Source organism: Zonotrichia albicollis, chromosome 5 (genome assembly GCF_047830755.1).
Source record: "Zonotrichia albicollis isolate bZonAlb1 chromosome 5, bZonAlb1.hap1, whole genome shotgun sequence".
Classification (NCBI taxonomy): domain Eukaryota; kingdom Metazoa; phylum Chordata; class Aves; order Passeriformes; family Passerellidae; genus Zonotrichia; species Zonotrichia albicollis.
In genome coordinates this window covers 42,082,985-42,110,267 of record NC_133823.1, presented here as the reverse complement: position 1 = coordinate 42,110,267, position 27,283 = coordinate 42,082,985, and the positions used below count along the sequence as shown (strand labels likewise).

At 37.8% G+C, this 27,283-nt stretch overlaps 1 protein-coding gene across 1 annotated transcript in view; it reads left to right on the top strand.

Moving 5' to 3' along the window:
• Positions 1-27,283, top strand: part of TRMT9B (tRNA methyltransferase 9B (putative)) — a 105,845-nt gene that overhangs the window by 817 nt on the left and 77,745 nt on the right. The window lies entirely within an intron of this gene.

Here is a 27,283-nt window from a genome sequence, read left to right as displayed (position 1 = left end):
ATATCTCACAAATTTTTTCTGCGTTTTTATATATTCACTCTACAGAAAAAGTACAGGCTGATTGTTTAAAAAATAATGTATAGCAAAAGAAAAGGTAATGATTTTGGACATGTGTTCTATATTCTAACTTGGTATTTAAAGGACATTTTATGTTGGTATCTGTTTATATATTCTCTAATATTTTCTAATATATTCCCTGATAAAATATATATATTCTCTAATATAAAGCTGAATGTTTTGCATCTCTTTATAATAATCCTCTGAGATAAATAATATTGAGATTCATTTGGTGTTGAATACAGTTTCCAAATGAGAGTAATTTCTTTGAATTTTTAATAATTATTGCTCTTCATTCTTATACAAGTAAAAAAGGGGGAAATTACAGTTATTGCATCATATTTGCATTAAGGTATGCCTGTATTGTAAAATCAAATCTTCAACCAAAGTAGAAGGAAGGAAAAAAGCTTATTATGCTTGATACCTAACCTCTTGGAAAAAACCTTTCATTTCTGGGTGGTCAATAATAAATGCACAATTAAATTCAGAGTTTCAGTCAATTAAAGTACATTTTAAGAAATGCATACAGAAATCAGAAAATACTTGGCAGCCTACTTACAGTGGTAACTGGAGGAAAAAGCCCTTCATTTGTTATTACTGTATTGGACTGCTGCTAGTATTAGATAAATTGCTGAGTCTAAATAAATCTAGATAATGATAAAATAGTTAGCAATCTTTTAAAATTCTGAAGGAGTTTTTAACTTTACAAAATTTGTGTTTACTTATTCTTCTTAGGTTAGCTCTTTGGGATCAGAGGAGCAATTGCTCCTTGTGTTGTAGATATTTCTCATTCATATAGTTCCATAGAGTTTTTGCATGTATATCCAGTTTTTCCTTGTCTGATTGGTGCCCTTCCTTCAGAAGTTTTAGACCACTGGGCAAATATTTTGTATCAAAGAGAAAAGGAACTACATTATTTTTCTTCAAAACTCTGTGACTAATGCTCTCTACTAAATATAATGTTATGTAAAGAACATGAGCTGAAGAAAAAGCAGTTACTTTTATCACAGTGGCAGAAGACATCTAATTAAATCACCTTATTGGCAAGAGTTTACCTTTTAGCAGCAAAATGGATGTTACTGCTTCTTCTGACTATTCAATATTCTTTTTCTACTTTGGCTTGTACCTGCTACTGTAACCCATGTCCTGTTTGCTTCTTGAGCATCAGCAGCATCACCCAGCAGCATATTGTGTGCTGTAGGCTGAGATATCACAGCCACATCTTTTCAGATCTTCTCTTTCACGTCTTCTCTTCTCTCCCACAAAGGTGCTACAGGAAATGTACACCTTTATTTTACTCCTGCCAGAGACACCAGATAAGAGGGTTCAACTGGGATACCATTACTCTCTGTCAGACCAGTGTTTTTCAATGGAGCACAGGATCATACAGGAGAGAAGTGAGCACTCAGATTCTTCATTTCAGCATGATTGTGTAAAGAACACTATGTTTCAGTCTTTCTCCCACCTATATGTCTCTTTCACCATGTTTATAGAAGAAAATAATTGAGTATCTGGTCTTTGGCTGTTGTCCACAAAGACTCTATCTAGAGACAAAATAAGACTTCATTTAATTTTTTTTTCCATTCCTGAAAATGCAGTGCAACATTTTTTTAAAAACTCAAATGTATATTGAACATAATTTGTCCATGCAGTTGTAACAAGTTTCAGCCATACTGAGTCTAGGCTGACCACAGTTATTCACAGGAGGTTCTGTGGTAAGTAGCCCATCCCAAAAGGATTCTGTGTGATGTGTTCTGTCCTTGTCATACTGTATATAGCCATTACATGTTAGGGATCTTTTCTAATGATTTGCATCCCTCAATTTCTTATTGCCCAGGAAAGGTTTCACGAGAGCTGAAAGACTGTGATAAGCCCATGCATATGAGAGTATTTTTTTAATCAGATATTTTATTTATCTTCATATTTCTACCTCTAGTAAAAAAAAAAAACAAACTTTTTTTTTCCAGTGAACAGCTTATCCTGCTGTTTTTCATGGGTTTGCTGATGTGCTGGATCTGTTTTACATTTGTGTTTGGCTCTGCTGGTATTGGTAGATCACCTGAGAGCCCTGCCTTACTCCCAGTTCGTGCTTGGCCTTCACTGGAGAGCTGCAAACCTGACGAGCTGTTGCCATCATTTTTCTTTGTGACATTCTGTACAGCCTTCTTTTTAGAAAGTGCTTGGTTTGTGTCCTGGGGCTCTCAGGTATGGAGATTTGATGTATGGCTCGCTCTGTCAAGTTTCATGGTTCCTGTAATATTTCATCCTCCTGCTGGTACTGATTTAGCACCTCAATTCTTGGCCATAAAATTAGGCCAAAAGTTAACTATGTAGACTAGATGCAAATATTTATTATTAATTGTAGAAATAGAAGCTGCAACATGTTTTTCTTTGTTGTTTTTAAACATTGGAATGGACTGTTGAGGGAGGCAGTGAAATCACCGTCTGTGGAAGTGTTCAACAAATGACTGCATGGGGCACTAAGTGCCATGATATAGTTGACAAGGTGGTGATCAGTCAAAGATGTTGGACTTGGTGAGCTCAGAGATCTTTTCTAACTTGCATGATTCTGTGATTCATTAAAAAAATATTCTCAGAGGTTTTTTTCCTTGGTACCTGGATCACCTTAATAAAAATGGTTAGTGGAAAACTGATATTCACAGGACTAATTCCTGGGGGTAACAGTCTCAGAATTTTTTACTTCTGCAACACCATTAACAAAATTAATAGTTAGGTCAGTAATTGATTTCAGGCTTAAAAGCAGGTTACAATTATTGTAGGGCTGAGTCATGTCTTAGACATAGTAGCTAAGTAAACTGTTCTGGTAAAGTAAACAGTAATACATCAGAACGAATGGTTTCTGAATAAGCTACTTGCTGATAAATTACAGCATAGCAGAGCTTGCCTTCAAGAATGAGAAGCAAAGAACGTGTCAGCCTATAGTCTTTTTTTATCCAGAAGTCTTTCTCATTGTAAAAAATACATTTCTTACAATACATTGTAAGAAAAATACCAAGTATTTATAGAGGGAAGTTTAATAACTAATTATTGGGAAGGACGAAGCAAAACTGAAGGCATATTTTACAAAGACATCCTACATGTATATGTACATAATGGGACTGAGTATATTTATACTAATGGGACTGAGATGTCCCTCTTTTCCTTGAAATCACCTCTTTGCCAGTGGTATAAAGTTGGCAAGTCATGGATGTTGCTGCTTTCCTACTTTCTGGTGTGACTTAAAGAAAGATATAGGTTGTGTTCAGATTGTACCATAGCTCAGATTTCCCTGTGTCCACAGCCTTTTTGGGAGCACAGTGTTAACTGTAAGCAACCTCTGATCCTTCCTTTCCTGGCCCAGATAGAGGCATATGAATGATAATATGCATCAGTAAATTTGAAACAAGTCTTCAGTCTTGGTGCTGCTTCATTTTGCAATGATGACCTCCTTTCTGTAGATCTCAATAGAAAGATGTGATGCCTGTATCAGTTTTTACTGCAAATAGCAGTTTCTCCATGGAATGACTATATTAAGAAATCTCACTTTGAAATGACAATTTTATGGTGATTTGCATAAGAAATAACAATGCCTATAGTTAGATTCATTGTTGTTTTGAGGTAAGGACGTTGTTGTCTTAGAAGTTTGAGTTACTTGATTTTTTTTTTATTTTAGTTTTCAGAATACTGGATTATACCTTCTCTTCCACTATTGCTTCTACTGCATATCTTATTCCTACAATTCTCATATTATTATTCTATTAAAATAAAATATATACATGAAAATATATGTTTGTACCCGTGAACAAAATATTTACATATTAAATCTCTAAATATATTTTTTAAATTGCATTTCCATTAGCTTCTTTAAGCATTATCTGGGGAAAAAAAAGTTTTAAATGAAGAGAGTAATAAGTGCTTTAAATCTTAAAAAAAAAAAATACTACTTTTACTCCTGTTTAGACTTCTGTTGTAAAAGTGGTGCAGTGTGCTTTTCTGCATTCCAGAAATTTCCTGTGAGTCAACAGCTTGATTGATTGATTGATTCATAATTTGTATTGTGTACCAGAAGGGTTGTTCAATTAAAAACTGCTCGCTGCACTTTTAGACCAGGGGAAGGGTGTGCAGGTGGAGTCACTGGTGCCAAGTGGGAGCTGCTGGTTGGCTTTGCCTGGCAGCCAAGGGCCTGTGCTGCCCAACGCAGGCTTGAAGGCTGGACATGCAGCACGGGGCTGGGGGAGCTGCTCTGCATCCCTGCCCTGGGGTCACTGCTCCTTGGTGTACAGCAGTCTTCTGGCCAGGATCACCACTGCATGTTTGAGGTTACAGAAAGGGAAAGGATCTTCTGAACTTTATAAAGTGCGTGAGCTTCCCTCCAGAGCAGCCAGTGTTAGTGCCATCAGTATTGCCTATGCTCGACTGTATTCCTGCTTTCAGTGCTTTGAGAAGAGCGCATCTCCACTGCTATTTCTCCTGCAGTGGAGATTGCATCTTGTAGTTTCACTGCTTGGCTCCTGGAGTTGAGATCAGGCCTCAGCAAAAAAAGTCTGTGAAGATGCTCAAGGGCAATTAAAAATTGTGAAGCAAAATCATGATGATTATTAAAAATTCCACTGTTATCATGGAAGGTGTTAGTACTGAGTGAGATTAGGAAGTTCTTTTTCTAAGGCAGCCTTGAATTTCTGTTTTTCTTTCAGATTGCAGATAGAACAAAAGGTATTTTTTAAATTTTTGCCCACTCAATCAAGATGCAGACAAATACACACCTTAGATTATTAAAAATTTGGAATTACTTTTATTTCTTTAGGAACAACAGACATAATATACTTTATTTCATTTAAATTCAACTCTCAGTGTTTTCTGTTTTAGGATGGTACCATCTGGGAATTTTAGAAGGGTTTGCTGTGCCTGTTGTGCTTTACAAGCTCAAATCTCTGGACAAAACATGTTTCTCTTGATGAAGAAGAAGATTCACATATTTCCAGGCAGATGTTTTCCTGCAGACTTGGCCCTTAGAAGAAAGGAATTTTAAATTCCTGCTTGACTTGGTAAATGTGCTGAGTGGGAGATATATTTATTCAGTGTTTAATAAACTAGTTGGGAACAATGTTTCAGATGAGATAGAGAAAAAAAATTGTAGTTTGAAATTATATTTAGTTTTCCCACTAGAAAATTGGCAGTTAACAACTACATTATTTGTTAAAAAATCTTTCAAGCAAGAAACTAAAATCAGCTCTATTTGCACAAAACTAATGGTCTAACATTGTAAACAATTTTTAATAATTTCTGTCATGCGTAATACATCCCAGAAGCAACATACATTTGAATGCAAAACAAATGTACTTTTAGGAAAGTGAAAATAAACAAAAATAGAGATTTCTGCCAACCTTTCAAGTATAATTATTTAGTATGAAAAGTTTGGCCATAAAGCTTTAAGACTTGCATTTTGCATTGAAGTTTTCAGTGGAACAGTACAGTTATTGAACACAGCAAAAAGAGTAAAGAATTTTTTAGTAACAGGGAGTAACAGATTATTTTTTAAACGGTTTTCATTCTATTATGCATAACTGTTTCAGTTCGAAAGGAATTTTACTAAATAACTACACCTTTTTATTTACTTTATTTTGCTTTGTCATTAGATTGTGAATTTCATCAGTCAGGACAGTTCCCATTCTTGATCTGCATAATCCCATGGGAGGCATCTAAGTTCTGGGCCACCAAAGCTTCGATCATATTAGAGATGGTGGATGTTTCAGGTGTTGGGCAGGAATGTGGACTCATGCTCACTCAGAAAAGTATTCCTGCCCTTGTGCATGCTTTTAGGCAGCTGACTCCTGGCCTGACGTACTCTGGCTCTTGAGGAATGGAATGCACTCAGTGCTGGTAGCTCTGTGAGCAGCTGCAGGGCCGACTCCAGACTGAGCTCTGGTGGTGAGACCCCCCAACAAGAGGCCATGAACTGAAACCAACCTTAGCACTGTGAAGGGCACGGGGACCTGTGGTGCCAGCCAGGGCACTGGACACTCAGAGACACGGCAGGAGCTCAGGACCTCCAGATCTTCCTGTGAGGGTATAAAACCCCAGATTTTTCTTTGTTTAGATCCACTTCTTGGCAACACTGAATAACACAGTAACACTTGAGCTGTTATTCTGTTGTTGCACCATGATTAAAATGTTTGGGAGATCCAGACGTCTGAGACCCTGCTATGGGAAACCTGGTGTTGAGCCAAGAGGGGAACCTGGTGTGACTGTGTGAGAGTCGCATGTGTGGCTGCAAAGGGACCTCAGTGCCAGCTTGGGTGGCGTGAGAGTAACTGGCAGAGTGGCTGCTGAATGGTCAGACAGGAAAGTTTCCTTAACACATCCTTTGGTGGCCTCCAGTTGTGTTGGGTCAGAGCAGAACAGGTCAGGGTGCAATAAAGTCCATGTGCACGGTTTTGTGCCTTTTGCTCTTGTCTTAATGAGTGTATCTGCATGAGTGCTAGGGCAGTAAATGCCTGGCATAGCCATAAACTGCCAGTTCATTTTGTGCTAGAAAAAATTTCACGGAGGTCTGTCCTTAGATGTAGACAAGGGAAGCAGATGCCAGTGGTTGCTTGGAGCAGTCACTTTCTGTTCTGTCTGTGCCAGAGCTACAACACAGTGTGCAGCCTGTGGTACCTACTTTTTTTTGCTGCTTTGCTGATGTTGAGGGAGGAAGTTGTTGGAAATCACAGAACGGCTTTCTAGCCATTGATTTCATGCTCTCCTCCTTTTCCTCCTACTTTATGTATCATGCAGCCACAGAAGTAATACTTGTTCTCTGAGAATTTTCTCTGACTTTCTAGGCGCAGCTTATTTCATCACCCACCCTCTACCCCTTTTGTATGACAAGCCCTTTCTGGTTTCTGGAACCTCAGACAGTATAGAAGTGTTGTGAGAGATGTTTTTAGGGAAAAAAGCACTTGCAGGAGTAACAGTAGGAAGTGCTTGTGTAGGAGTATGGTGGGAATTTAAATTTGCTTTGACAAACTAGTTGTTGACAGTGAATGATGTTTTAAGTGACCTTTTGTACGCAGAAGTGGAGTTGTGCTGGTGGTTTTGCAACGGTGGACATTTCCAAATATTCCACCAATTAATGTACAAATTCAAGGTGACACCAGTGCCAAGGATTAACAGAACAAGAGGCAATAAGCACAAACTGAAATAAAAAACAGGAATAATATTTTTAACCATGGTGGTGGTCAAGCTCTGGAACAGGTTGCCCAGAGAGCTTGTGGAGTCTTCATCCTTGGAAATACTAAAAACCTGAGTAGATTAGGCCTGAAGAACTTGCTCTAGTTTGGTCTCCTTTGATCAGAAGGTGGACCAAAGACCCCCAGCAGTAAAATCTCAACCTGTCTGTTATTCTGTTGTAAGAAAAGCATGCAATAATCGTTTTAAAATGAAGGTAATTCCCTGAAGTATTGTTCTGACTTCCTGCATTTTGTGGTTCACACACTTCGAATATATTGTTGTCACTTTAGAACCTTTAATTATTACACAGGATGTAAGTGTAAATTACATATGCAAAAAAACCAGACACCAAAATCATTGTTAATGGATAGCTCCAGTTTTATAGTCACTAGTCAGAAACATTTTAAACAATAAAGACACAGATCTTTCTTTCTTTGAAGTCTGCAGTTGAAACTTTCATTGGCTTAATGGGACAAGAAACTTCAATAATCCCATTTTATATCTAACAGAAAATAAACACTAAAGGAAAATGAATAGGTTAGTTATATATTTAAACAGTCTGTAAAACCAAAACCTCTGGTAATAGGAAATTCAGGCTACATCTGCCTCCAACCAACAGGCAGCTATCTCTGCTCTGTTCTTTGCACAGTGCACTCACTGCTGGGTGCCTGCTGTGTGTGTGTTGCTTGCTGTCCCCATGCTCTGGCTGCTTGGCAGAAGGGAAGAGCTGGGAAGTTGCATTATTCTGTACTAAGGCTTTTAAATGTGTAGAAGCAGCTTGGGGCTGCACATTTGAGGAATGGGCCCTTGTATGTGACAAGACACACTTTGTACTTTGCTGTACAAAGAAATCTCTTGATTTCTCATGTTTGAAAGTGGAAAATGTTATTGTCCTATTTGATAAATGAAAATATTTGTCTGCAAAGCAAGCATATAAGGAATAGAATAAACATATTTTCTCACTAAAGGGATAGTTTCAGGAAAAGAGGATTAAAATTCTTGGAAAATAAGTGAGGCAACTACAAGTGTCAGGTGATTATATGGCCTTATGTAAGTACAGTGGTTGGTGTCTAGCCAAGTATTTCTAAAACTTATAGGGTAACTTCTGTTCACATTTAGGCAAGCATAAATCTGAAAGCACTTCAAAACTCAGCAGTGTTTGCTCCTTTGTTAAAGCTTCTTTTAAAAAAGAAAATAAAAACATGTATTATTGTTTTTTTTACTACAGGGAATTCTTAAAGGGGATGGTGTGGTTAAAGCAGGGACTTCAAATAACTGAATTTTATTCCTGCCTTTCTTGTAGATCCCCTGTACTGTAATGGGCAAGCCATTTTTTAGCTCTTTTTCTGTCATAACCATAGCAAATGTATTGATGTATATGACATTGAAAAAATATAGTGTGTGTTAGTGGGTGTGGCTGGTAGGTGTATTATCTAGTTGTTGTATGACAGTGTATTAAAATAATTTTGTTACTGTTTTTGTTTCATGGAAAAAAGTTCTAATTGAAACTAACTGGAAGAAAAAAGTGGAGTTTTTTAAAAGAAATTTTACTCCCATTTAGTCTAGTAATGCAGGTCATAATAACCTGCTTCTTAAGGCAACCTATCTTAAATGGGTAATTTATTTGTATGGTTGGTAGGATTTTTTAACACGTAATAATCTTTCAAAGTCTCTTTTTTTCCTCAAGTTAGCATTCAGAATGCAAACTGTTTCCCATAATCTTATTTTGCTTGCACATACACTTTTTTATATCATTATTAGTTTTTATGCAGTTTATATCATATCAATTTTCCACTTCAGGTTTGATTTATCTTTAGACTTGTTGAGAGATATAATACCATTGAATGATTCTCTCAGATGCAGGCAAATCTTCAGGCATTTAGAAGAAAATGAAGACTTTACACTGGCATTGCTTGAAGGGCTGAAGATGACTGGCTAAATCTAGTGAGTACTAATTAGGTAGAATTTGTCCGTCTGTCAGTCAGTCTTACAGATTTTCTCGATCACATACTGAACATACACAAAGCAAGAGAGTAGATACAGTGAATTCAAGAAATGTCTTCAGAATTATGCTTCTTTTGAAAGAGATTCATGAACTGATGTTCCAGCAGACACATAAAATGTTTCCATATGACAACAGGATGAACGATGTCAGAGACATCTCAGAAAAGGAAGTTAGAATAGACAAGAATGCATTTAGAAATTTATTAGCTTCTACTGAAAGTGTGAATTTGGACATCAGAGAGCTCCTGTAATGCCTGCCAGGCTGTGTTCTCTGTCCCCACAGGGCTTTTAGCACTAGAGTTGCCCACCAGGCAGCATCAGATGAATCATCGTGAAAACCAAACAAGACAACTTTACTTGAGAGAGAGAGAATATAGAATATGAACAATCCAACTGCCATCTGTATGTTTTCCTGATGAATGGCATTAGCACATCTTTTTGTGCCAAATGAGTAAACTGTTTTCACCACACAAATATTGTGTATCCCAGCACATATTACATGCAAACTACCAGCACAAATTTCAGGGTGATGTTTGCAATGTGAATTCACACTGCCAGTTGGAATCCTATCCAACAAGTTCTGGTTAGAAAAGTAATGCCAAAAGAAGTGTGGATTTGTGATGAGTGTTAGGTCATGAAAACTCCACAGCTTTCCAGGGGCTTATAAAATGTAACTGAGTCCATTGCTGTCACATTACTTACTAATGTACTTACAAGCAGCTGACTCAATTACAGAGAGAGATACAAGCTGAAAATGTATATGAAAAAAAGCATTGTGGCAAATTAATGACTTGTATTCAGGAGCATTTCAGCGAGCTAGAAGAGAATAAAAAGACAAACCAAGATGTTGTAGTATTCTCTAGTGTTTCACAGGAACCTTCCAGCACATCTAACTTGGTTTCAGATAGGAAAGTGATATTTTTGGTTCACTGTCTGTTTAAATAATATGAATATGTATTCTATGTTTGTAGAAAGAACTCTTTTTAATCATTACCTAACCTTTAAAAAACAAACACTTTTTTTCCCAATTGAAGTAGTTATCATAGATAAACTATCCCTTAAAAAAGGTTTTCATATTAAGAAAACCTAGAGGTCTAAATTCTCAAAAAGCATTTGCTGGCTTAAATGTAGAGACTCTTAAGATCATAAGTTTTGGCTCATTGAGTGGTGTTTCTTTGTGCAGTCTGTCTTGCGTACAATAAAGCCTACTCACAGATTTCCCAAAGCCTCTGTGCAAATCCACAATTTCTGGCAGCTCATGTTTATTCAACTATAATGTGCTTTCAGTGGAATAATGTCAGGTGTGGCTGCCTGAGCAAAGCTCTGTGGAAAGAGAAAAGTAATAAAAAACCTTCAACTTTTCATATTGATTAGCGAAAACTAATTTACAGCAGCAGAATAGAAATACAATCAGAATTCACATTGTAAGATGAGTATATAAGAGCAACTGTGTGACATGTTTGACAGTTGTCCTTCCTGGTTGTGGTGCTATTTGGTATTTCTCATACAGCACTGTTTAGTACTGAATGTTTTCCTGGAGGATATCAAATGGTGTTAGCACTGGTAAGGGCAACATTGAAGAATGCTGTCATTACAGAGCAATAACAGTAAGATTTACCATGAAGAATATTTCCATTACACAGCTTTGAGGAGTAGTGCAAAAGAACTTTCAGGAATTGTGCTTGTGACAATGACCTCAATCTTTGAATATCCATCTAGGATTGGATTATACTTGTAAACAGTAGACATTGCAAGCTGTTGACAAGTTAAAGCTCTTTTTATTTTTCCTTTAAGATGTGTATTTATCTTGCATTCTGTATGTACTTTTCACCTCAAGATATATTTACTAAATAATTTATGACGCACTTCAGGTTCCCCCCCCCAACCCTTTGTGACTGAACAAACTGCTGGATGTCAGCAGCATGACTTGTTATGGCAAGAAGTAAAGCACAATGCCTGGCTGATAATGCAGTGCAGAGATTGGAGAGAACAAAAATGCACCTTTGCATGAGATTATTGACATTGAGATGGATATCTCTACAAGGAACTCATTAGACTTACTGAAGTTTTTGGGATAAGAATCTCAGTCTCACCTTAAGAGTTGTGGTTTCTGAAATATTCTTTTAGTAGAAATATCTGACCGTGATAGAGTAGAGGAACAGAGATTACTGTTAATGAACAGTAATGATAATGAACCAGTTATGTCACTTCCTGCTGCACCTTGCATTTATATGCCTGCTCCTGAAGCTGGCTATGTGATCAACTTTTTAACTTTGGGAAGAATAAATAAGAAAAACCAAGAAGATTACAAGATATACATTTAAAATCTAGAAAAAGTTTTGGGAACTTGAAACTAAATCAAATTTGTAATAGTTCTCCTATATAATGAATAAAGGTAACATGAAGAATTTTTTAGTACCTCAGACTCATATGCAGTGATTTGGATCTTGAAGGGGAGAGACTTTTTTTAAGCATTTCCTGATAGTATTTGCCAAACTCTGTTAAATGATTTACTGAGTGGTTTCAGGGCTCAGTTATTGTACAATTCTTCAGTGTTAATATATCACTCTCATCTGGAATAGAATTACTAAGGAAATTATTTCTCTTGATATTTTCTTGGAAACAGTAATAATTTTTTGTGTCTCACAACATTTGAATTCCATGATGGTTATTTAAAAGTGTTTAGTTTTTTTAAAAATCTTAAATAATTTCCACATCATTTCTTTGTTTGTCTTTCACAAGAATCTCTAATATTACCAGTAGCAGCTCTGTTTCTCTGTCATTCCTTGCCACATTAATTACCTCATTAGCCCTCCTTTGCCAAAGGGCAGTCACATTTTTCTTTCATATTGTGCAATTTTTAAAAATAAGTAAAATAAACTGGGATCCATTTGTTCAAACCTTTATTCATCCTTTCAGACCAGAACAAATAGTAGTGTACCCTAAACTTGTCTTTTTTCCCCCCAGCTGTGTCAGGTGGTCTTGTAGAAGATAATATTTGTCCCATCAAGCCTGCCCTGCTTCCCTGTTGAGTGATCTGCATTCACCAAGGATCTGAATGGCTGAAGGAGGAATGTGTCTGGAGACCCAGGGGTTCTGTAACACATGATTCCAGTTCTTTGTTAAACCTGGGAGATGAGCAGGAGCTCACATCCAGGAGCTCTGTGCTGCACAATCATGCAAGGCAGAATGGGTTTTTGGCCCTGCAGTTCCCTCTCTGCCATTCAGGGCTGTGCTCTGCTGTAGCTCAGCCTTTGAGCTGGAAACATCCCAGGATGAGAGTTTGTGTTCCTCGAGAAACTGTCCCTTAGCAGAAGTCCAAACATGTGAGAAATTTTTTCCTATTCTTTTGACTAAGAATTTCCTACTTTAATTTTTCTTGAATACTTCTATTTTTTTTCTGCCTATAACTCTAAATGTTATATCTGCAAACATGTCTGACCCTGATTGTTGCTGCTTAGCCAATGGCTTTGTGACAGCATATTCAATGTCCAAAAAAGCCAGAGGAAAAAACATATTACATTAGTTACACTGGTTTTGCAAGTAATTTTCTGAAATAACTTCTGGTGAAAAAAAATTGAAACAGAATCTTTCCATAAGGTATAAAATGCAGTCATAAGAATTCATATTTTTAGTTTGTTGTAGCTTCTCCAAAATGTCTACTGTGTTGTTGACTCAGAATAGCTTTCAAAGTAAGAGAATTGGATCTCAGCCATGATACTCACAAAATAAAAATAAAATAAAATAAAATAAAACAGAAAATAAAATAAAATCAATTTGTTGATCCTCCATGTTCTGACAACCTGGATTATCTTCACAATAACCTTTGTAATCTTTGATTTAAAAGTGCTATATATAAGAAAGTCTGCTTGTTAACAAAGCTTAGTTTACTTGTGGCAGAAATTTAGAACATGTCTGACTGTTTTTCAGACCAGAATAGTGAATTGTGTTGCAGCACTGAGAATGTTGATACATAAAAGGAAAGCAAGGCCAAGCAAATACATAAATAAGAAATCTTGAAATACAGGTTTATTAAGTTATGATACATGGCAGCTTTGTTAATTCATCAGGAAAGAATGTTCAGATTTTTTTAACTTAATGAGCACATGAGTCTGTTTATCACATGCCTCTATAAATAAGTGTCTTTGCAGATGTTTTCTCTTTATTGAAAATCCTTTTTCTCTCCTTGGGGCATGCTACACTATTAAATTAAACTATGAATTTCTTTGCTTATTACAGAAGACAGAACAGTATGGCAGGCATAGCATTGGCATAGCTTCTAAATATCAATTTTAGGAATTATTTACAGATTAGTAACATAGCACCTATATATTTTATCTGGCAAAACTTTTTAATATAGATCCTAAGAACTGTCAGCACATTATTGTAGCATTTCATCGATACTATGTCACCAAAAATGATCAGCTAATTTCATTGAGAGTGATATCTCTGTGATAAATATCATGAATTTTACTGTCTGCTAAATGGTATGGATCACTTAGGATAATTTTATTATCCTAATTAATTAATAATAATTTGTCTGTCCTATTCATACGTCCTGTATCTGCAACCACATTTCTTTCACAGTGAGGTTCAAACTTACAGTTATTCTCTAGTGTCAAATGTCACATTGTCAGTGTTACCTCAACAAAACCAGCTGTTAATGGCTGGACAGTTTCTTCAACAGACAGCATAAACATAATCACAAAACTATTTCTGAATAGGTTTTATAAAACTCTAGAGAGGAAAGGATGGAAGAAAAATAAGGATTTGCTGTGTAGTTTAGGAATATTGAATTAGAAAATACTGTGATATACTCCTGATTGTTTACATTTCAACCTGAGATAATTCACTATTCATGTCTCTTACGGTAAAATCCTGAAGTCATTTAGAAATGTAACAATTAGTAAAGAATAATAATAGCTTTTATTTGCATATCCTGTTTAAATGTGGTACCTGCTGACTTCTTAGCAGTGAAATTTTGCCCCCCCACCTCCCCTTTTTTTCAACTTGAAATGTTCAAGTCTGGGTCTACTGACTAGGCTCATACTTAGAGAGGTAAATATTACAAACCTAGAGTGTCTTTGTCTTCCAGTCAAGGTTGGCCTATACTGATACCTGCAAATTTAAGGAGTTATCACATTATTTATCTTGCTTTGGCATAAGAAACATTCAGTGCAGTTTGCACACACCATAAATTACTTCAAGCTCTTCCTAAGGAGAATTTTCTTGGTATAGTTTCTGCAGTGCATGCTTCCCTCATTAGAAGAATAGCTTAAAGAAATAGAGTATGAAACTGCAAGAGATGACAAAGAGCTGTAAAATTAGCTTTGTGCTTTGTGATAGTGTGTGTGAAATCCTTCCTTGTGCGATACAAAGTGGACATGATGTAAAAACCACATTGTGGCCAGAACTGTAGCAGAAGTCCTGACAGGGCACTGTTCTAGCACTCCATTGTATAGCAGCCAAGGATGTAGAACTCCCTTACAAAGAAATAAGCCAAGGTAGTGCTGTCATCATGTGACATTCAGTTCCAGTAGTTTGTCTGAGTTTGAATCAGTCACCAGGAGAGGAAGGGGAAGGAATGTTGGGCATGTGTATAGTTGTGATAAGTTATTAGTGTTCATGCAATGCTAACATCATCAGACTCTGAAGGAATGGAATGCAGTGTGTCTGCAGTGAGGACATGTTTATGTTGGATTATCCTGTGCTAATGCAGAGTGTGATTTTCACCATTTTACTCCTGCCACTATCGTATCTCTTATAGACAAGGTGTGTTACAGCCTTACTGCAGTGGGCTGTGGCTTTTCAGATGTGGAAATGGTTTGCTTTGTGTATCTATAGTAACCAACTGCTGGCATTTTCATTAAGTGCTGTGCACAGGCTGAGGGTGTGTGACTGTTATTATTATCTGCTTTATAACTTATCCCAGAAGACAATGTAGTATGTGGAAGCTAAATTATCTTGAAATAAAGCAGTTCATGATCTGAAGTGCTTCAGCTCTGGCAGCAAAGATGCTGTTTATTAAGATGAACTTTAATTGACCCTGCCAAAAATAACCTTTAGTATGTATAGAGAGAACTTTGGGTGTTATAATTTACTTTTCTTGATTCCAGAACAGGTAAAGTACAGTGGCTGTGTGGGCTGTAATGCTCTCAGCTCCTATCACTTCCCTCTATGGCAGACATACTTTCAGTTAGTGGTACAGCAATCAGCAGGTGAACTTATGTTTTATCCAAAACATTGCTTATAATTAAATGTCTCATCTTCTCAGGGGTGCCTCATTCTGCTGAGCTGTTTTTACTCAAGTAATAAACATTCCTTTGCACATTTCAAATAGCAGCAAGTGTAGTGGCAGTTACATATGGTGAAGGATTACTCAATGACAGCATCTTATCTTACCTATGTGTGAAAGGCAAGAGGTTTTATGATTGTGAAATCACCCACTGAGCAAACTTTCTTAATGATGTCTAAAGAAATTAGTTTGAAACAAAGCTAAGGGTAAAGAAATAACCAGAAACCAAAATCATCACATCATTTTTCCAAATAGAATACTTTAAAACTTGTCAAGCTGCCACTGCTTGGCTTGTGCCACTAGCACTCAGCCATGTGTGCTTAAGAGCCGTTGATTGTCTCCTCATATGTTTTTTTACTACCATCTCCTTTGGGTTGTGGTGGTAAAACAGGAATGGATTTGGGAATAAAAATCAAGGGGGGATAACAGTCACAGAATCATAGAATGGTTTGAGCTGGAAAGGACCTTAGATATTATCTATTTCCAACCTCCCTGCCATAAGCAGGGACACTCCACACTAGACCAGATTGCTCAAAGCCACATCCAGTCTGGTCTTGAACACTTTGATGGGACATCCACAACTTATGTGGGAAAACTAATAGTGATATTGTGATATCGAATTAGTGATGCTGTGATATATTGTGGTATTAGTGAATTAGTGAAATTGCAATCAATATTACTTTGTTGATGTCTTTGCATGTTTTCCAGTGAAATTAATTATGAAGCAATTCTGTCTCTCACTTGATGTTTCTTGTCACCCTCTCTCTGTCACCATTTTACAACAGGTATTTCGCCACTATAGCCTATTTCTTAGTAGGTAATGTATTACAGAGCATGGAATAGCATGCTACAGAACTTGGTGCATATAAGTTTTATACTGTTTCTTCAAGGATGGTTGTGTATGTAGAGAAAGATTGTAACCTAAAAGTTCTTTATTACCTTAAAAGCAGACAAAATAAGAAGTCCTGCTGTATATTGTGAATCTGAAGTCAGGTGGAATTCATCTTACATCACTTTGTAAATTATGTGGCTCTAAATCTGTGGTTAGCAGCTTGTTCTGATATTGGCATTCCATAAAGAAGTTAAATGAGTTTTTAAGAACAGGGCAGTATGTTCTCTGCCATGTCAAAAGTGAAAAGTGCAGCTTCAGATACTGGAAGTTCCTGCCAGATGACACAGTTTGTATTAAATCATCCAACCCTTATGTTGATACTTTGCTGTGCTGTTCTGCCTTGTGCAGAGATGGTTAAAAAAGATTTGTTCTTGCAAGAGAAGGTAAGTAGGCTAAGCACACTCATTCTGCTTTATTGCTGCAACATCAAGGCACTATAAAATCTGCAAACAAAGCAAATGGGAGAGGAATCTACAGCTTTCCTAATTAATTTACATAATCTTTAGCTTTTCAGCTCAATTTTTATGTACAAAGATAGTTCCTCATCATTTGTATGTACAATCTCTTACCTTTCCCATGCACATAATTTTAGAATTTTTGAAGCATCAGGATTCCTTAACATCTTTAAATATTTTAATTATGAAATCACTCTTGATTGATTGAAATTAACCTCCTCCTAAACATCCACAAGTAATGATGGTGGTTGGCTAATTTTTATACCATTGGTGATAAAACAGCAGATGATAAGTGATCTAACAAGTATTTCAACATTCTGGCAGCAATTATTTGTTTGATTAAATTATACATGATAATATAGGATATTCACAGCTGCTATGCTGTGAAGCCTGCCTGTATGGGTAAGTCTCAGTTTATATTCCCTTATTGGGTGCAAAATTCCTTATATTCAGTGAACTATTGGGTAAGAGTTGCATAACATACAACAGCTGGCCTTTTTTAAAATTCATACTCAAGATTATGCAGAGATAACATTTTGGAGTTAAAATATCAAGCATTTTCCTGGGTGTTTTCAATCTTGCTAGAACCCACAGTATCAAACCTATACTTCTCAAAGGCATGGAAGAGAAGTTGGGTATGAGTTTTAAAACCTGCTGCCTTGCTGACAAGGCATTAAGCATAAAGAAACGTGGTAGCACCAATCAGCAAACCATCAGCTTCTGGCTCCTCCCAAGTTTCAGCTGACTTCCTACCAGACCTGTGAAGCAAGCTGTAAGAATTATCTTCCTCTAGGCACTAGGCAGCAGTTTCCAAGTCAGCTTGCTCCACAGTGCCTGCAGAAACGTGGTGGAAACAGCAGATTTTATCTTGCCTGGGGATTATAGTCTGCTGCCTGAAAAGATGGTGTTGACAGTGTGTTCCCTCTTAAAAATGCAGTAGTGCAGTATACAACTTACATAATCAGCCACTCAGTAATAGAACTCTTCAAAGCACATCCTTACCAATCTCCTTTGAATATCAGCAGGGACAATAACCCTGAGGTTTATCTGAACGCATCTGGGGAACAAATTCTGCTTTTAGGATATCCTTGACTGTTCAGCTTCACTTATTCATTCATATCTCTATGTCAGATAGGAAGATTGGAATCCTCTAGACTAATCCCCATGCTCAAGCAGCGTCCACAACTGTGGCTGTCAAATTTTTAATTCCTCCACAAGTGGAGATTCCAGAGCCTCTCTGGGCAGCCTATGCCAGTGTTTGGCCACACTTACTAGTAAAGAGGTGTTGTCTTGTGTTCACAAGGACTTGCCTGTGTGCCCATGGCCACTTGGCCTATTGCTGGGCACTACTGGAAGGTCTGTCTCACTCATTTTTTCCTTGCATTATTTTTTATGCATTTCCTTGCATTATTATGCGTTATTATTTATTGAATGATAGAATAATTTGGCTTGGAAGGGACCTTTAAAGGTCATCGAGCCCAACTGCCCCTGAGATAAGTATGGGTGAAGCTCTGAGCTATACACTTCCCTGGTCCATTACACCCATTGATGTGCCTGAGCTTTCTCTTCTCCAGGCTGAGGAGTCTCAGTCTCTCATACAACAGATGCTCCAGTCACTTCATCACCTTTGTGCCAGGCTCACTCCATTCAGTCCATATCTGTCTTGTACTGGGCAGTCCAGTCCTGGCTGAGCAGTGCTCCAAACTATGGTCACACAAGTGCTGAATGGAAGGGGATGATCACTTCATATTACCCTGGACGATGCTGGTCTTCTTTTCTATGAAAGTGCACTGCTGGTTTGTGATCAGCTTGTTGTCCACCAGGACTCCAATGGCCTTCTCTGCAGAGCTTACTTCCAGCAGCTTGGTCCCTGGTGTACATGGTGCCTGTGTTTATTCTTCTCCACAGTTCTCTTCAGGACTTTGCATTTCCCCTTATTAAAATTCACAAGGTTCCTTTTGAGCCAACTCTCCAGCTTGTCAAGATCCCACAAGGTACCACAACTATGTGGTGTTTCAGCTGCCTCTCCCAGTTTTGCATGTTGTGTGAACTTGCTGAGGTGCACTCTGTCACATCATTTCAGGTCATTAGTGAAGCTGTTGAACAGTATTAACCCCAGTAATGATCCCTGGATTACACCACTTGTGACTTGCCTCCGACTGCGCTTTGTGCTGCTGATCACCAGCCACCAGCCTGGCCATCCCGTTAATTTTCAAGCTGTGTAGTTATCTAGCCTTTAATTTGTCAGCTTTGCTTTGAGGATGTTGTAGGGTCTGCCTTAACTCAAGTTGAGGTAAACAGCTTTAGCTGCTCTGTCCCTCATCCAACAGGCTGCTCACCCTGTAGAAGGTTATCAGATGGTTAAAGCATGATTTCCCTTCTGCAAGCATATACTGATTGCTCCCAATCTCCTTTATTCTCTTCATGCATTTGGAAATGGTTTCCAGAATTATTTTCTCCATCATTTTTCCATGGGTATAAATTAATGCTGTGTTGTTTGCCTGTGGTTGCAGAGCCCAGGTAACAGATTTGATAGGAAAGCTGTCCTATTCATTTTACTTTAGAGACACTTAAATGATGAAATCTCTAGATCCTGGATTTTTTAAAATGTCTCTCTGTTATCCTATGGAGGTCAAATTGAAATTTGTCTTGTGGCCAGTGAATGGGAGGAGGCATGGAAAAGAGGCATGTAAAAATCCTCTAGGGCATTGCAGGCAGTGAGGCTTCAGGGACTAAGAGGAGTGTTTGGGATGAGTGTACAAAATAATGTGTTAACAATGAATTCAAAAATACATATTTTTCCTGTTTTCATAGTCTACTCCTATTAAAGCAATGTTACATTGCAATTGACTTGATTTAAAAGAAGTCTAATATTCCCAGTTAATGCCTGTATTTATTTTAGAAGTGAAACCCTGAAGAGTGATACAAAGTCAGCGGCCTTGCAAAGATTTGGGAATATTGCTTAAAACTTTGTCCCTCAAGATTATTTAGTTCCATTTTGGCTTTTCAAGACTGTGGATAACCCAGCAGGAATGTGTGAGGCCAACTCCCTTGTTCCATTCGGTTGGATATCACCTTACCAGAAGTGGATCTGTAGGACATACTGGTGGGTTTGTGTGGGCAAGTGAGATATTACCTGCCAAACTAACCATGGCAGAGAGGGAGAGAAATTGGAAATCTGTCAGAAGATGCCTCAAAACAATGCATATTCTGATAGCTAATTTTCATTTGCTTGCTAATCAAGGAGCACAAAGTCTTTCCTGCTACTCAGACATTTGGGGTTTTTTTTAGTCTTTCTCTAGAACATAAATATTTCTTCTCTTTTTAGGTGTGGGTGAATCAGATAAGAATCTAGGTGCAAAGGCAATCAGACAGAATGAAATTATGAGGCTTTATAAATAATCCTGTTTTGAATGTACTAAATATACTCAGAGAAGTTGTGTGATTGGATATGGTGTATGTAACATCAAAGGTCTAATAGAAAAATTGAAGACAACTGTCAGAAGCTTTTTGCTCTTGTGATTGAAGGCTAGAAAAAATGAGTTTCATATCAGCATCACATTGTCAACAGTGTTGAATGCCTGATTACTGAGGCAATTAAAAAAATTATCATGAAAATTAGCTGTGCTGGCCAGATAGAGAGAATAAAATTTTAATTATTACTATGGCTTGTCTGTGAAAATGATAAAAAGAATTCATTTCACTTGCTCTTGTGACAGCAAAACCATCAAGCCTCCAAATTCTTTCTTACTGTTCTTAGCCTTTAGGTCCCTCCTTGAAGTTTAGAATTGGCCCATGTACTTTCAGAACAGGTTCTAAATTTTTTTCCTCCTATTCTGATTGTTATCTTTCTCCTGCTTTCTTTTGCAGTAGTTTACAATTTAATTCAGTATTCCATCTACTCTTCCTATAGTACTAAAATAATATCTTTCATGTTTTTATGAACAATTTGATTCCATCTCTTGCAAAGTGACTGCAGGCACAGAAGTGGGGAGTTTATCACCATAGTGAGGTATTTGATACAATAAACAGCTGGGAGATGAAAGCTCATCTGTTAAGAAAATGTTTTATCTCATGTTGTGAGACATTTTGAATATGGAACAGTAGCTGTTCCTTATATGAAGGTCAGTGCCTACCAGTAGGTGCCTAAAACATGTGCAAGACAGGTTCAGCTCCTTTTTCTCCTTGTGCTCAGAGCTGCCCTGTTTCAAAGAATGCTGTTTAGGAATGCTGCTGGATGCTCTCACACTAGGAGATTATAATACAAAGTTTATACTGTAAAGAATCAGCTGAAATTCTGCAGTTTCACTGGAGGATTATTTTTTAATAAGTTCTAAGCTGGCATAATGTGTAAGCATTGTTTTATGTTTCTAAAAGGCTATGTACCTTTGATTCAATACCATCCTGAATCTTAAAATTTGCTGTTGTGACTACTACCATGCTTGCAAATCCCTAATTTAAATTACCTCTTAAGAAACTGAGTGTATTGTTTTGGGTCGCTAATTTCTGTTTTCACTCTAGCAGAAAGGGAAAGAGGAAGAGAAGAGGGAGTCATTGTTTTGTGATGACAGGACAGAAGATGTTTCTTTAATTCTTCCTCTGCAGACCTAAGGGGAGTTTTGGAAATATGCTCCTTTTAAGAGTTATCTCTGCTGATTCTCTCCTTGTAATAGTGCTTAGCATTTTGAATGTTCAGCATTTAGGTAAAGAACAGTATATATGGATCTCTTGGGATAGCATGTTCTAGCTGTAGAACATCCAGATTTGTAATTTCAAACTTTAATGGATAGAGTTGGCAGTTTTATTATCTGTTTTGTCTTCGTAATTTTATTTTCCTGTGGAAAGATTCTGATCTCACGGTTCTACAATCAATTTTGCTTTGGCATCTAGTTTGTGTTTTCCCAAGAGCATAGTTAGTTCTTGCTGATCACTCCTCGTGGCTGAAAGAAAATTCAATGTTCATTTTAAGACGTTTTCCTGAAAAGTAGCTTCTGTGGGATGCTTACATAAGCAGACTGCAGTGTACCCTGTTTTTTGAAGGCATTTCTGGTACAGTGGACAAAACCATTACCTATTACTGTTTGTAATACTGTTGGGGTTTTTTGTTCTTTTATTTCTTTCCTTGATTACATGTTACAGTGTCCTTTCTGGATCCTTTTGTTTGTACTGGTTTAGGCAGATATTGATTCTAGACATTCTGCAATATTTTTCCTCTTTCATGTGAGCATGCTCTGAAGATGTTTTAATGAAGAGGCTTTGAGAACCATGGTCCTAGCTATCCATAATGTATTAGATTATCTGGGATTTTTCTAATAATTGCTTGTGTCTTAGCCCCATATGCTATATTATTTCTTTTAATACTTTTTTTCATATCCCATATTCACAGTGCAGGATTAGACTGTACAGGCCTGTTTTAAAATTATGTGCACCTTAATTTTGATGCATGAAATTGTGCATTCTCAAAAATCACACTTTGGTATGGCATAGAACTTATATTTTACTGAATAATTTTGTGTAAGCAGGTGTAAGGCTTCTGGTGTAGATGTCCTGTCATTCACAGCCCCATTAAATACATCAGGAGATTCCTTTGTCTTTTGTTGGTCTAAGCTAGATGTAATCTCTAGTATCACATATGCTTATTCAGCATGGTAAGTTATTGAAGGAGAGGTTAGCTAACATGTGGCCATTTCATTGTTGCTGCCTTTGCCAAATTGGTGTCACTCTTTAAGGAATTGGACTGATGCCTATTGCTGAGTCTGGCCTTTACAATATGTCTATGTTCACTGCTTGTTTTGTCCTGGACTCACTGCTGTGCTCTTTGTTTGATCTTTCTGTGCTTCTAGGCCTGTTGTGCTTCTATTGCTGTTTAAATTCTAGGGCTCCTCTAGCTAAATTAAAGCTTTAGCTTGCCTGATTTTTCTTCCATTTCCTTTAGCTTGAAGGTCTTGTGTATCTTAGATCCTTATCTAATCTGATTTCTAACAAACAAAAATCAAAAGTTCAAGATTAGTGGCTCAGTTAGAATGAACACAGGAACTATTTCCCCACTTTAATGCTCTGTGATGTTCACCCTGGACAATGCATTCTTCACAATTAATGTATTCAATTTTTCTTTAGGAGTCTGATCAGTAAAAAACTTGGATTAAAAACATATATGACAGAAAGGAAGAAGGGCAAATGCAGAACCCTGCTGCTGTATTTTTTGCCTTGCTTAAAGCATGAGTACACAATTTATGTACAACTCCTAAGGAAGCAGGACCTTGCAAAGTGAAAGTGAAGATGATGGAAAATATATGTATTCCATTGATATTATATCCATGTTCAGAGGCTGCTTCCTCTCCTCTCCCCTTTTAATCTACATCTTTCTTTCAGATTGAATCTGTCAATCTGCCATGTCCACTTCTATTGCTTTTTGTCAAGGGAGCTGTGCCTTTGGCATTGACACATTTAGATTTTTATCCCATAGATTTCAGAAAAACGTGCCCGCTAAGTGCAGTTTGCCTTAGCGCTTGATTGTTTCTTTGTAAACCTGTCCATTTAAATGGAGAGAGGCATAATTTGTCCAGCTGCCCAACCTTGCCATCAGGGACATGTTCCAGGGATAAGCAGGATTTAGCAGAGGCTAAGGGGGTACGTCTGTACAAGAGCTACTCGTTAATATATTAGTGACGTAGCACAGAAGGATTCACTTCAGGCAGGAGCTAAGTGTGGGCTTGGTACATCAGCTGATGTCAGACAGTAAGCTCCATTCTGAACTAGATTGCTTGATCTTTTGAGGCTCATCGATTTCTAGAACAGTATTTGTTGCTTTTTGAAATGTTCAGGTAAATACTAAATCTGATAAAGATTTAATGGAGGAAGTCCTGTATTCATAGCAATTTTTCTGATTTCAAGCAAAGTGCAGTGGAACTACAATGTTAGCTTTTAGTACCTTGACAGTTTCTTCAGAAATATGCTTTCTTTGGCATAAGCTCTTACACATAACCTGTGCCAGTTACATCTTATGTATTAACTGCAAACACGGGATGTGATATAATGAAACCCAGAGCATATCAGAATTAAATTTGGCATTGCTACAGGAAAGAGCCAGTTAATGTCCTTGTGTAATGCTTATGTAATAGATTAGATTCTCTGCCTGACTGTTCTAGTTGTCTGTGGTGCTATATAAAAAGCTTGCCGGCTTGCTAGTACTCAATTAGCTCATTCACCAGGAGTAAACTAGTTTTCTAGCTTATAGGAGCAAAGCGCTTCCAATCCTCTAATTGGTTTATGCATATAATCTTTTCCACACACCAAGTGCAAAAGTCGACTTGCTAATAGAATTGGGGAATAAAGTGAGAGAGGGGCAAAAAGTACAGAAAGATCTATAAACTCGATCTGTATGGAGCACTGTTTATTAATAGCACCATTTGTTACTCCTTCAGTTCTTTCTGGTTACTTGAGACAACAGATAAATCTTAATAGACGAGAAAAGGGATCTTAGTTACCTAATGCATAAAAAATGTTTGGCTTTCAAGATATATTGTTGCTGTCAACCTCACAAACTTCATTTGGTTTATATATATTATTTTAACTTTCTATGTATTTTTAGTGTTTTTAGAGGATACAAGTAGGCTTTAGTTGTTACCTATTATAAGTTTTTAATAGGAAATTGTACATTTTATGAAACAAAACTGGTAAAAGAGATTGGAAAGCTTGTTTGGAGATACCATGTCAATGTTAGTTCAGGGTCTTTGAAAAATTATGCCTTATAGCTTATTTTATGGCATAGAAGATAGGATTTCAGGGCTTTTAACGGAAAGTTATAATAATCACATGATATTATATTTAGTGGACTTTCAAATAATTTCTTCAAAACTTTAGCTATGAACATTGTCAGGACAGAACCAAGTCAGTGTAGGGCTTTTGTTATTGTCTATTCCTCCCAGGGCAGAGTGTCTGATGAAGGATATTATCCTGAGATGGGACACGTACCTTCCAGGCTTCAGCTGCTTCTCCAGCCTTTCTTACTGATCTTTGTGGCATCAAAGAATTCAGAAATACTTCTAAGAGTTAACCAGCACTATGGTGAGGCTTTGCTTTAAACTTTGCTATTTCAACCTCTTGTCTGATTTCTCATCCATACAGAGTCTTACCATGAATAAGATGTGGGAAATTCTTGCTTCAAAGCATCAAACTTTCAATGCTAAGGAAGACTTGAACGTTTTATAAAGCTGTTGGTAACATCTACTTCATGTTCTGCTTTATTTAATGTAAGCTCTTCTTAAAACTGTGTCATTTTCTTTCGAGATGCTGAGATGTTTTATAGATATTTTTTATCCAAATGTACACCTTCTGGCTTGCTCAGCTCATAGCTAATGCATGTCTAGAAATTTCTATGTATGAATATAGCTAATAATACACTTTTTAGTTAAAGAATTATTCTAAGAATATTCTAAATATTAACTGAAAGCTTAATTCTCCTACTAGAGTTTAAGCTGATACTTGCTACATGCAGAAGAGAAAGTAATTTTCCTGAAGACTTTTGAGTCTTTAATAATAATTCAAATTTGAAAAATCACATCAAGTTGCAATTGAAAAGGTTTAAATAGGAAATCAGGGCCATGGTTTCACTTCACCTATGGTTTTAGTTCCTTTTAAACTTCAAGAGAATAGCTCATAAAATAGATTGTATTATTTAAAAAATGGCCTGATGAAAGAAAATATGCATGTTCCTGTTGCAGCATGACCAGGTACAGTGTATTCTGCCAGAAGCTTTGCTCTGTGCCAGAGAACCTCCTCTGTTCATTGGACAATATCTTCCACACAGGCAATTTATGTAACTGATTTCCAAGATACCCACTGTAACTCTCTGAAGGAGCTGCACCTTCTGGGCATTCTCAGGCTGGATACCTGGTTCTGACTATTACTTGATAAGAAGAAAAAGTCTTATGGTATGCCTTCTCCTCTGAGCCTCTTTGAGCCCTTATAGTCCTCTAAACATTTCTCAAAGAAGCTGGATATGTCAATTCTCCCCATCAGACTGGGTCTCAGAGAGAAAAGAATGAAACCTTGGAGAAGAGAGGGCTCCTGGGAGACCTCAGTGCAGCCTTCTGCTACTTAAAGGGGACTTACTAAAAAGAGGGAGAGTGACTTTTTATATGGACACAGTGACAGGGTAGGGAGAGTAGTTTTAAACTACAAGGTAAAATATTTAGATTAGATGTTAGGAATAAAATTCTTTATGGTGAGGAGGGTGAGGCACTGAAGCAGGTTGCCCAGAGAAGGTGTGGATGCCCCATCCCTGGAGGTGTTCAGGGCCAGTCTGGACTGGTGTCTGAACAACCTGACTTAGTGGATGGCATCCCTGCCCATGGGCAGGGGTTGGGATTAGATTATCTTTAAGGTCCCTTCCAACTCAAGCCCTTCTATGATCCTTGAAGATTCTCCTGGAACTCACCTGGTCAAAAAAAAAATCTCTGAGAGCTTCCATTCCATCTCAAAATGCAGGACACTTTATTTTCTACAGAAAGAGGTGGTGCCTGAAAATGGTGATAACCAAAACAGTCCTCCCTTGACTGTGCTTTCTTGCTGTTGCTCACCCCCTGTCCCATGGCTCAGGGTGATTGTGTTCCTCAGATGGGAGCAACCAGGCTGGTGTGTGTGAGCACAGCCCAGCAGGGGAAGTGCCTGGGTAGCCAGGGAGCAGCACTGTGGTGTCTGGGCATGGTGCAGGGCTGGTCTGCTCAGGCACCCAGGGTAAAACACTGCCCAGCAATCACCAGGCAAGTCCATGGAGATGAGGCAGGGCTGAGGGCAGGCCAGAGAGGCAGCCTGGTGTCAGGGTCTGTCCCTGGGGCTGGTGGCCAGGCACAGGCACAGCCCACAGCTCATGTGGGAGGCAGGCAGTCGTGGCTCAGCTTAAAGCTTGTGTGAGAAAGGGGAATCAGCACCAGTGGAGCGTCCCCACAGCACCACGAGCAGGGCTCTGCCCAGGGTCACCAGCACCCCTGCAGAGGGATATAAATGTGTCTCTAGAACATTTCTAGTGATGGATGCCTTTCTGTGCAGTGTCCAGACCTCATTGCTGTCTAGCAGTTTCCAGCACTCACTCCATGCCCGGTTCCTAAGTCTGCTAAAGGTTCAGGCTGCTTTCTGGGTGCGACAGAGAATGTGTGTGCCTGTGGTAGAATGCTTAGGAGAGAAATAAACTCTTGGAGTTCAGTTCTGCTGGTAGACATGGGAGAAGTTATTTGAGAGACAGATTTAGTTCTCTGTAGACTGTTAGTCCAGTGCTGTCTTTAGAATCTGAAGGTTAACATATTAGCATCACTGCTTGCTAGCACTAGCCCACCATTATGCAGTCATTTATATGCAATAGTACTGAAA